This window comes from Pan paniscus, chromosome 1 (assembly GCF_029289425.2).
Source record: "Pan paniscus chromosome 1, NHGRI_mPanPan1-v2.0_pri, whole genome shotgun sequence".
NCBI lineage: Eukaryota > Metazoa > Chordata > Mammalia > Primates > Hominidae > Pan > Pan paniscus.
In genome coordinates, this window is record NC_073249.2 from 101985577 (window position 1) to 101997733 (window position 12157).

The window sequence follows — 12157 nt, forward strand, 5'->3', positions numbered from 1 at the left end:
GCAAGGACTGGAGCTCAGCTGTCCTCAGCAGCTGCAGTCCCCTCCCCTGATGGCTAAGCTGCCCACCTGAAATATTCTGCTGGGAGGCATGCAGGGATGTCTGGGGGACTGTCATGAGGTAAGGTGGTTTGCGATCAGCCTCTTTGAAGAAGTCTGGCTAAGAAGCCATGTGGGGAGAATTGGTGAGGGAAACTTTGACCCTGTCAGAACATAGGAAGCTCAGAGCCTTGTGTCTCCTGAATGAGCCATAAGACCTCTGACTGGCCTCAAATGGCACTACCCAATCTCTCTCATCTCTCCCCATTACCCAAGAACTCTCTGAATGTGGAAATTTCCCCCCAGGCCTTCCTGATGCAATGAAATAAGCATGGGATTAGCACCCAGGCATGAGAATTTGCATTCTGGCCACACCACCTATGGAGTGTGTGCTGGGCATTGTGTAAGCACTCCACATGTATTAACTCACTGATTCCTTGCGACATCCCTAAGAAGCTGGCAACTGGTATGTCTCTCTCTCAACCTTGGCAGTTCTCCTCCCACCCTGCACTTCTCTCTAGCTGCTGCCTTACAATGCTCTCCCATCTCAGCTAGGCTTCTGCCAAAACCTCTACCTTCTCACACCTTGTTTGCTTCTCATCCCACTGCAATCCTCTCTATTTTGATCGTATCGGCAAAGTCCCATAATGACCTCCATGCTGCTAATTTATCTGTGTGTTTCCCTCATTTTATGTCATCTCTCTGTGGCAGTAGATGAAGGTGACTGATATCTCTTATTCAGCTTCCAAGGAACTGTGTTTTCCCCTACATTTTCCTGTTGTCCTTCGAAATCTAGTTCAGACTCCACATCCCTCAGGAAACCATCTTCGATCTCTGCCTGTCTTCTCTCTAGTCGATGACTCTCTCTTTTGTGTTATTATACCTCTGAACACTGTACTTCCCTTCTTTGCTGTACTTATCACATTATACTGTAAATTTTTTAACCCATTTATGTCCTCTATTAGGCAGAGAACTCCTCTGAGGGAAGAAACCGTAATCTATCCTCTATTCCCAGTCTATTATTCATAGTAGGTCCTCAATACATTGCCTATTGCGTAAATTCATAAATGGGTAAATTGCTGAGGAAGGCCAGGTATATGGATAGCTCATTTAACATGTTTGCTAAGGAAAGACAAATGCAACTATAGCTGTTGGTTGGAAACAGGACTAAATGGTAGAAGAGTATGGTTTTGTGTGTTTGTTTTTTTGAGGGATGGCTAAGACCTAAGAGAAGTGGTCCCAGGAGACAGAAGAGGTTTTTAGAAAAGGGGAGAGCAAAGCATATTTGCAGGCTGAGGGGAGAAAGACCATGGAATAGGAGGAAGCCTGAAATGAGTGGGGGAAGTGGTTGAAGCAAGAGACTGTGAGGAAAAGTCAGGATGGGCCCAAGAGCACAGGTGAAGGGATTACTGTGAAGGCAGAGAAGCCAGGGCTCTCTCCTTAACCAGCTGGGCCCCTGCCCTTCGCAGCTGCTGCCAGCGCTTGACCACTCCCTCAGCTGGGATTCCACTTCCTCAGGCATCAACACACCTATTACCATCTCAGCTGCTGCCACTGCAGAGACCCAGGGAACAGGTGCTGCTTCTCCTCTCAGTAATTCCTGAACTCTGATGGCAGCAGGGTCACCACCCAGATGTTAAAAATGCCTCTCTTAGGCCACAGCATAGAGCCGCCATGTGCCCCTAGAGCCCTTACAGCCGCCCTAGGCCCAGAGCTCCTTCGCTGACTTGCTCCTCTTGCTTAGTATAATTCCCTGCTTAGCTGGAGGGCCTGGCAGGGCCAGAAGACACTGTGGGTGAGACCCTGTTGTTACCAGAAATGGGTCCCGATCCAGACCCCAAGAGAGGGTTCTTGGATCTCACACAAGAAGGAATTCAGGGCGAGTCCATAGAGTAAAGTGATAGCAAGTTTATTAAGAAAGTAAAGGAAGAAAAAATGTATACTCCATAGGCAGAGCAGCAGCATGGGCCACTCAGCTACTTATACTTATTGTTACTTCTTGATTATATGCTAAACAAAAGGTAAATTTTTTGTGAGTTTTCTAGAAAAGGGGTGGGCAATTCCCAGAACTGAGGGTTCCTCCCCTTTTTAGACCATAGAGGGTAACTTCCTGACATTGCCACAGTATTTGTAAACCCTCACGGGGCTGGTGGGAGTGTCTTTTAGCATGCTGATGCATTATAATTAGCATATAATGAGCAATGAGGACGACCAGAGGTCACGCTCATCAGCATCTTGGTTTTGGTGGATTTTGGCTGGCTTCTTTACCGCAAACTGTTTTATCAGCAAGGTCTTTGTGACCTACGTCTTGTGCCAACCTCCTATCTCATTGTGTAACTAAGAATGCCTTAACCTCCTGGGACTGCAGCCCAGTAGGTCTCAGCCTTATTTTACCCAGCCCCTATTCAAAATGGAGTTGCTCTGGCTCAAACACCTCTGACACTATTATTTTTGTATATGCTGGAGTATCTGCAGTGGGCATAAAATGATCCAAAAAAACACAAACAAAAAATGACTCTAACTTTATGTGTGTGTTGGTGGTGGTGGTTCCAATGAGGGAAATTTGTTTTTAGATCTGTTAGGTCCAGGGTCAGGGTCCAGCCCATGCAAGGGGACTGGGTGGATAGCTGGAAGAACACTTGTGGGGGCCATAGGTAGGTGAAATACAGCTTTATTCAGTAGCTCTCTCATCAGCAGCTCTCTTACATTGTTTGCTTTGTTTCAGCTGCTTGAGCCAGCCACTCCCATGCACAGCTGTGTAGCCGGCTCTCCTTTGCCTCCAGGGTCAGTAGCTTAACTCTTTTTTCCTCTGGGCACAAGCTGGTTCCTGGCTCTCCCCTGCCTGCTTGCAAGACAGACAGCTTTGGCTCTCTCTCTCTCTCTGAGCACCAGTTTGCTGAGGCATGTCGAGCTATGTCCAGAAGCTGAGCGGATCCATGTTCCCCATGCACAGCATCAGCAGGGCAGTTATACCTTTTCAAACAATAGTGGCTCCAAGGCAAGTACGAACTTACACAAACAGGTTGTATAAAAACTGGAGTATGCGCCTGCACCCTAAACTTGCTGAGTCATTCTGGTCCAGATGTCCACCTCAGTCTATTGTTGACCAAAGCACATCCATGTACTTTACACTCCACCCCCTAAGCTGAGGGAGACCTAGATTTTAGACACATAGGTCCAATACACGGGTTTGGCACATAAGCCCCTGATTCACACATCTGACACATAAGCTTTCGGCCCACAGGCCCGATACATACACATATGCTTGACACATAAGCCTGGCACATAGGCTTTGGGCATGCAGGCCCAATATACACACATAGACTTGATACATAAGCCTGGGAACACAGGCCTGACACACAGGCCTGATACATAAACATAGGCTTCTGGGCACACAGGCCCATTGCATACATAGGCCCTGATAAACTGCCCAGCTATTGGTGCAGACTACCTTAGGTGTCACCTCCTTGGTGATTACCATTTACATTGCCCTGAGTTCAGCTCATTAGCTACTCTGTCTACACCTGATTTCAAACCATGTGGTGTCAGAACTAGGCTGGACTGCACCAGCAGTCCAGGCAGCAGTAGCACCCTGGCTAGACCTAGCTATGTACCATGCCCTATCAGGAATGGGAGGGCACCCTGCCTTAAACAGTGATGGCTCAGGGTCTAGGGGTGCCTCAGGCCCCATGGCCTCATCTTGCATTAGGACTACAGGCCCTAAAACCTCTACTGCTAAGGGACTTGTACTCAGAGTACTCCACTGTTCCAAGTAGACACCCCACTTCACTAAAGTGGATGTCTGTGCCATTCCTGTCTGGCAGGGGTAGTTACCCATGAATGCACCCATCCCACTATTGGGTAAGTCATCCAGACGATGACTGTAGCCCATCCTGCCACACTCTTATGAGCCCGAAGGGCAGCATATGCAGTTGCTAACCACTTTCCCAGTCCGGGGGGTTGTTACCCATGAATGTACCCATCCTGGCACTTTGGCCAGTTCTCTTATCAAACAGAAAAGGCTTTACACTTTTGCCTGACTGCAGCAGGTATTTTTTGAACCGGAGCACTTGGGTGGGACTGGGTTGCACAGCAACGTCCTTCTCCTGAATGACTTGCACTAAGTCTGTACATGACTGCCGACATTACTTGCTTAACTCCCACAACTCAGTAGGGGCACCGGGACTATAGGAAATGTGTTTCAACACAACTGGGGAGGGTCCCTGGGCTCACCCTTGGGGCCCAACAGCTGTCCATGCTCTATTTTCTGACGGATCACTGGGCAAGCCTGCAACAGAAGTTCTTCCTCCTCCCTGCACTGTGTCTCACAGGGATTGGGTGTGCACTTCCTGCAGCACAGTCACGAACGCCCATCTGACTCTGCTGGCCAAGGCATGTTCCTCCTTGGTGTTGTGCACCTCCAGGTACTTCAGGGCCTTCCCCATACTCATGGGGGCCCTGTCCATTGCCTCTCACATTTCCACTAGGGCCCATCCAAGCAGCACCACTGCCACTGGGTACCACACCTCATCCTGCCGATGTCACCAATTGTTAGATCCAGGGTCAGGGTCCAGCCCATGCTTAGGTCTGAGGGGAGTGGGTGGATAGCTGAAAGAACACTTCGGGCGGCCATGTGTAGGTGAAATATGGCTTTATTCAGTAGCTCTCTCATCAGCAGCTCTCTTACACTGTATGCTCTGTTTCAGCTGCTTGAGCCGGCCACTTCCATGCAGAGCTGCACGGCTGACTCTCCCTTGCTTTCAGGGTCAGCAGCTTAACTCTTTCTCTGGGCAAAAGCTGGTTCCTGGCTCCCACCTGCCTGCCTGCAAGACAGACATCTTTGGCTCTCTCTCTCTTTCTCTGGGTGCCAGTGTGCTGAGCCATGTTGAGCCATGCCCAAGAGCTGAGCCAAGCCATGTCCCCTGTGTACTGCATCAGCAGGACAATTATAGCTTTTCAAACAACAGTGGCTCCAAGCCAGGTATGAGCTTACACAAACAGGTTATATAACAGGTGGAGTAAGCGCCTGCACCCTAAACTCTCTGAGTCACTCTAGCCCGGATGTCTGCCTCAGCCTACTGTTCACCAGAGCACATCCAGGTACCTTACAAGATCAGATTTCAATCAGGAAGTTCTTCACTCCAGCAAATGCACTATATATATTGAGTCAGAAAACAAATATGGGTCACTGAATGCTCAGAGCAGTGAAAATAGTTGACTGGAGCTGCAGCTCTTTGCAATTTAAGAGATAGAAGCTGCTCCAGATTAATAATCAGGGAAGGTAGACAGAATTTTGCAGAGCTTTATATTCAAATATTTATTTAACAAATATTTGAGTCTTGCTATGTGTCAAATACTGTGCTGGACACTAAACATAGAACAGTCAATAAAATAGACAAAATCACTGCCCTCGAGGAGCTTAACCACCTAGCATGATGATGTCAGAGGTGTTTAAACCGGAGCAATTCCATCTTGAATAGGCCCTGGATAAAATAGGGCTGAGATCTACGAGGATGCATTCCCAGGAGGTTAAGACATTCTAAGTCACAGGATGAGACAGGAGGTCGGCACAAGATACAGGTCATAAAGACCTTGCTGATAAAACAGGCTGCATTAAAGAAGCCGGCCCAAACCCACCAAAATCAAAAGGGTGACAAGAGTGACTTCTGATAGTCCACTGCTACACTCCCACCAGCGCCATGACAGTTTACAGATGCCATGGCAACACCAAGAAGTTACCCTATATGGTCTAAAAAGAGGAGGAACCCTCAGCTACAGGAATTGCCCAACCCTTTCCCAGAAAACTCATGAATAATCCATCCCTTGTTTAGCATATAATCAAGAAATAACCATAAAAATGGGCAACCAGCAGCCCTTGGGGCTGTTCTGCCTATGGAATAGCCATTCTTCATTTCTTTACTTTCTTAATAAACTTGCTTTCATCTTACTCTATGGATTTGCCTCGAATTCTTTCTTGAGTGAGATCCAAGAACCCTCTCTTGGGGTCTGGATTGGGACCCCTTTCCAGGAACAAGGAGACTAAAAATAAACATCTTGTGAAGGAAAAATAAATCTCAGGATCCCAAGATCACTAAGCCAAAGGGAAAAGTCAAGCTGGGAACTGCATCAGGCAAACCTGCCTCCCATTTTATTCCTAAATAAGATAGTTACAAAGATAAAAAAGCCACATACTTCCTTCATGATTTGACCACTACGAAATTCCTTGTGAGCCTCAAGATCTTTACCCTAAAAGGGTTCTGTTGAGTTTTACCCTGACAATGTAAATTGATAGCTTATCCTCACAGGTAGGACGAAGGACAGAACTCTAAGTCATCGCTCTGCTCACCTGAGACAAATGCATATCTGATTGCTTCCTCTGATGTAAAAATGCAGATTTACTGAGCTAGACTCTTTTTCTACCCCCACCCTCATCATGTGTAAATTTTGTATTCGGTGAAAGGCTGCTCAAAAATCAAAAGAACACAACTGTTTGTCTCTTATTTATCCACACCTTTAAGAATTTTCTTCCTCTTTCCCCAATAGCTGCCCTTTCCCCTTTAAATATGGAAGCCCTCAAGGTCATCTTCAGAGAAAGGCACAGAGCTGCCTCCCAGGCACACATCCTTAACCATGGCAAAGAAAACTTTCTAAATTTATTGAGACCTGTCTCAGATATTTTTGGTTTACAATCTTAAATAAGTAACTTGTATAATGTATTAGAAGGTGATAAGTACTACGGAGAAAATCAAGTAAAGATGTGGTAGCCAACCTCCAAGATGGCCCCCAGTTCCTCACTTCCTGGAAACACACCTTGTACTTCTTCCCACATTTAATGGAGCTGGCCTGTGAGAACAATAGGATATGGCAGAAGTAATGGTGTATGACTTCCAAGGCTAGATTATAAAAGATATTGCAGCTTCTGCCTAGCTGTCTTAGATTGTTTGTTCTGGGGAAAGCCAGCTGCCATGTCATGAGGCACACTCAAGCATTCTTGGGAGAGGTCTGTGTAGGGAGAACTGAGGCCTTCTGCCAACAGCCATGTGAATAAGCCATCTTGGAAGCCAATCCTCTATCCTGGCTGACATGTGACTATAACCTGATAGGAGATCCTGAGCCAGAACCATTCAGCTAGAGCACTCCCTAATTCCTAACCCACAGAAACTGTGCAAGATAATAAATGTCTGTTGTTATTTAAGCTATTAAGTTTGAGGGTAATATGTTATACAGCAATAGTTAATGAATACAAAAGGGACCAGGAGTGACAACGAGGTGAGGTGGGGGGTGAAATTTTAAATTGGATGATCAGAGTGGTCCTCACTTAAAAGGTGACATGAGCAGAGATTTAATAGCGGTCTGGGAGCTAGGCATGCCCATATCCGGGGGAAAGCATCCCAGGCAAAGGAAAAAGCCAGTGCAAAGCCCTGAGGAGACAGCCTGCCTAGATTTGAGGAACAGTAAGGACAGTGTGCTGGAGTGAAGAAAGGAGGGAGAAAAGTCAGAGATGAGTCTGAAGAGGTCATGAGGGGAAGGACAGTGGCCAATCATGAGAAATGGCTATTGGATTGAGCTCCATAGAAGTCACTGTTGACCTTGACCAAAGTAGTTTCAGTGAAATGAAGGAGAAGAACGCCTGCTTGGAGTGGGTTTACAACATAATGGAAAAAAGGAATTGAAGGCAGCCACTCTTTCAAGGAGTTTTGCTGTAAAGAAAAGAGAAATCAGATGCAGCTACAGAAGAAAGTGGGGTCAAGAAAAGATTTATTTTTCAGACGGGAGAAATAATAGCATGTGGGCAAGCTAATGAGAACGATGCAGTGATGATAGATGATAAAGAGACAAAGATAAGGAAAATTGCTAAGCAATATCCTTGAGTAGGTGAAAGGGGATGGGATTGAAGACAGCAGCAGAAGAGTCAGACTTAAAGAGGAGACAGAGGGTTCATCTGTGTTAGAAGCAGAAAGGCAAGAGTATATGGGACAGATATTGTAGGAGAGTAGATGTAGCGGTAGGAGGCTATGGCAGTTCTTGTCTGATTATTTATCTTTGCTTATTGGAGGAAGTCAAAGATTTTCCTGGCAATATACTGATAAAAACTGTGCATAAAATGAACTTCTAGCCAGTACATAAAAAAGACAGAAAATAAAAGTCCCAGGAGAGGAAAAACGTACCTCAGCATAGCCTGTTGTTTAGAAAAAATGGCATGGCACACAGGAGGGAATCTATAGAACTAGAATAAGAGAATTATGAATTTGACCAGAACACTGGTAATTCTCTTGTCAGACCTAAGCATTTTTATCAGTTCTTTAGCATGTCTAGTTTATATCTTTTATAATTTGTGTATGCATTTATGTGTGACTTAGCCATATGGTAAAGATATAAAATTCTAACTCCAGAATATGGGCTCAATTATTCTTAATTAATTCAGCCATCTTCATAAGGTTCCAAGGTAAAAAGATACTTTTCTTATAGAGAGGGATCTGGATTGGATGGACCTTACACAACTTTCGAAGTGGTTCAAAGGCGCCCAAAGTGGTCAGAACCAGCAAAGACAGAGAATCCCTTGAGGTTTTTCCAGGAGGGCATACTATATTGTATATCATCACTCAATGTTATATTCAAAATCATTCCTCCACTTATACCCAGTGTCCCTAAATTGAATTGGTACATGTGTCTATCCCTTTCCTCCAGGTAAAATGTTTCAGTGTGGAACTTTAAAAGGCATCTCTCAGAACGATGGTTCAGAATGATGGTTAGCAAAAGACCGCAAGGACAGAAAACCAAACACTGCATGTTCTCACTCATAGGTGGGAATTGAATAATGAGAACACTTGGACGCAGGGTGGGGGAACATCACACACCAGGGCCTGTTGTGGGGTGGGGGGAGGGGAGAGGGATAGCATTAGGAGAAATACCTAATGTAAATGATGAGTTAATGGGTGCAGCACAATAACATGGCACATGTATACATATGTAACAAACCTGCACGTTGTGCACATGTACCCTAGAACTTAAAGTATAATTTTTAAAAATGGCATCTCTCTTACTATCTACAATTATTACAGCAGGCAGTCATTAGCTCCAATTGGTCTCGTCTCCCTTGAGGCTTATAAGACCCCTATTCAAACAGAAACAGTGGCGGGGTACCCTGCATACTCCGACATGCTTTGATATGCTTGAGCTCCCTAAACAGGAAGGCTGACTTAGCTCCTCCACCCTAGGCTCTCCCTACCTCCCCTTTGTTCCATAAACTGAGGGGAGACTATTTCTCTCTTTTTTTTTTTTTATTATGACCCATCTAGGAAAAGTTAAATAGCCTGCTGATTTTCCCTAAACATCATGAGTTATTTTCAAGTCTCTTTAGGTGGCACTGGGGGAGGTTGGTGGAGAAAGTGGCAGAGGGAGTGTTTGACTAATGTTTGAGAAATGTACTACAATAAAGAGATTTCCTTAAAAAATTAGATTCCTTCTGTATGTGATTTTCATTCAAACACAAAGCTTCTCCTTATTTAAGAAAAAATCCTTATTGTACTAACACTGTGCATTACCAAAGCCCTCAAATTAAATTATAAGAGAACTGAGAAAATCAAGCTATTAAAATATTTGAGTTATTTACTGAAGTTGAGTGAGGAGGAAAAAAAGACTGTTGCAGCTTCCCCCTACCTCCTACCCACTACCTTGCTTCTCTCTCCCCCTCCCTCTCTCTCTTTCTGTCACCTTCACTCTCTCTGTCTCTCTCTCAGTCCTACTCTGACAGGGGAAATAGCTTTTGGAGAATGGCACGAGGGGCCCTTGGGAACAGGGTCCTGCCACGACTTTAAGTGACTGCCATGAGGACCCTGTTCTACTCCTCCTTTTCATGACATTCCAATTGGAATCACTCAGCCCATAGGCACTGCATTCCTACTATGTCCAAAGCACTATGATCTATAATTTGAGAGGAGAGGCTTAAAGAGTTGAAGACAATAGTCTCTTTATAAAGAGAAATCATATGTGAAATAAGTACTGCACCAGATTTAACAAGTCTTTAAGTATAAACACCATATTGTGTTAAAGGAGAAGGGAAGAAAGAGGGATGGAGAAGAACTAAGATTTATAAATTGCCTCCTATTTGCCAGGCACACTGTGCTAGAGGATTCACATATGATTTCTCATGTACTCTCCAAAACATGATACAGATACAGAACCCACCCATTTCTTTAGAGACAGGGTCTTGCTCTGTTACCCAGGCTTGAGTGCAGTGGTGCAATCTTGGCTCACTGCAGCCTTGAACTGCTGGGCTCAAGCAATCCTCCTGCCTCAGACTCCCAATTAGCTAGGACTTTAGGTGTGTGCCACACCTGGCCAGTTTTTTAAAATTTATTTTTTGTAGAGATGAGGTCTCACTATGGTTACCCAGGCTCGGTGGTCCCACACCCACACAGCCTTGCTCACTGCTAGTGCAGCAGTCTGAGATCCACCTGCGAGGCAGCAGCCCAGCAGGGAGAGGGGCATCCGCCATTGCTGAGGCTTGAGTAGGTAAACAAAGTGGCCAGGAAGCTTGAACTGGGCAGAGCCCACCACAGTTCAGCAAGGCCTGTGTCTCTGTAGACTCCACCTCTGAGGGCAGGGCATAGCTGTACAAAAGGCAGCAGAAACTTCTGCAGACTTAAACATCTCTGTCTGAGAGCTCTGAAGAGAGCAGTGGTTCTCCAGCACAGCGGTTGAGCTCAGAGAATGGACAGACTGCCTCATCAAGTGGGTCCCTGACCCCCGTGTAGCCTGACCCCCTCCCAGTAGGGGCCAACTGACACCTCATACAGGCGGGTGCCCCTCTGTGATGAAGCTTCCAGTGGAAGGATCAGGCAGCAATATTTGCTGTTCTGCAATATTTGCTGTTCTGCAGCCTCTGCTGGTGATACCCAGGCAGACAGGGTCTGGAGTGGACCTCCAGCAAACTCCAATAGACCTGCAGCTGAGGGACGTGACTGTTAGAAGGAAAACTAACAAACAGAAAGGAAAAGCACCAACATCGACAAAAAGGACATCCACACCAAAACCCCATCTGTAGGTCACCAACATCAAAGACCAAAGGTAGATAAAACCACAAAGATGGGGAGAAACCAGAGCAGAAAAGCTGAAAATTCTAAAAACCATAGCACCTCTTCTCCTCCAAAGGGCTGCAGCTCCTCGCCAGCAATGGAACAAAGCTGGATGGAGAATGACTTTGATGAGCTGACAGAAGTAGGCTTCAGAAGGTTGGTAATAACAAACTTCTCTGAGCTAAAGGAGGATGTTCAAACCCATCGCAGGGAAGCTAAATCCTTGAAAAAAGATTAGACGAATGGCTAACTAGAATAAACAGTGTAGAGAAGATTTTAAATGACCTCATGGAGCTGAAAACCATAGCATGAGAACTACATGACGCATGCACAAGCTTCAATAGCTGATTCGATCAAGTGGAAGAAAGGGTATCAATGATTGAAGATCAAATTAATGAAATAAAGTGAGAAGAGAAGTTTAGAGAAAAAAGAGTAAAAAGAAATGAACAAAGCCTCCAAGAAATATGGGACTATGTGAAAAGACCAAATCTACATTTGATGGGTGTACCTGAAAGTGATGGAGAGAACGGAACCAAGTTGGAAAACACTCTTCAGGATATAATCCAGTAGAACTTCCCGAACCTAGCAAGGCAGGCCAACATTCAAATTCAGGAAATACAGAGACCACCACAAAGATACTCCTTGAGAAGAGCAACCCCAAGACACGTAATTATCAGATTCTCTAAGGTTGAAATGAAGGAAAAAATGTTAAGGGCAGCCAGAGAGAAAGGTTACCCACTGTAGGGAAAAGAAAGAGAGATCAGACTGTTACTGTGTCTATGTAGAAAGGAAAGACATAAGAGACTCCATTTTGAAAAAGACCTGTACTATGAACAACTGCTTTGCTGAGATATTGTTAATTTGTAGCTTTGCCCCAGCCACTTTGAGCCAACCACTTTGTTCCAATCTGGAACTCACAAAAACATGTGTTGTATGAAATCAAGGTTTAAGGGATCTAGGGCTATGCAGGACATGCCTTGTTAACAAAATGTTTACAAGCAGTATGCTTGGTAAAAGTCATCGCCATTCTCTAGTCTCAATAA